The sequence below is a fragment of the Arachis ipaensis genome, chromosome B03, assembly GCF_000816755.2.
Source record: "Arachis ipaensis cultivar K30076 chromosome B03, Araip1.1, whole genome shotgun sequence".
Lineage (NCBI taxonomy): Eukaryota > Viridiplantae > Streptophyta > Magnoliopsida > Fabales > Fabaceae > Arachis > Arachis ipaensis.
Window position 1 is genome coordinate 8,026,927 of NC_029787.2, and position 633 is coordinate 8,027,559.

Here is a 633-nt window from a genome sequence, read left to right on the forward strand (position 1 = left end):
GTAGGAAAGCTTGTCGAGAAAAGTGAATAGAAGCATAGAGAGGTCATACTCAAGAACGTGGTTGGTTGGTTGGTTGGTTCATTTCTTCGAAGACATTCACATTAATTGTTCTAATTAGAATGACTATAATAAATACAACCCCAGCCTCAGTGTAATAAAAGCTTTGATCATGCTTGTCAATTTATCTACCCACATTAATTTGATTATCAAACTACAATGTTTTCTAACTAGAAAAAAATAAAATAAAATAAAATAAAAAGAGTGTGTATGTCAACAACATTGTGAAGTTTCTTTCACTATGTGGTCCTTTCTAAACCATGACCACAGCATTATTTTGTAATAAGACATGAATTATATCCAATGTGCGCCACAATTTCGTTGCGTTAGTTAACATGTTTCCAAGGTTTAGAAAGTGATATTATTAATTTATTATTCTTTGAAAGGTTAAAAATTTTGTGATTCGTATACGGCATTGTCCGGCATGCATTTACGTGGAGTCTTAATTTTATTAAATTAATTTGGATTGGTTAAATTAATTCCACCCTGTACTGTGTACAGTACAATATTGGCGTTAATATATAATTTTATTTTCAAAAAAAAAAAGAGAGTAAAATAAAAGATTCTCTTTGATGT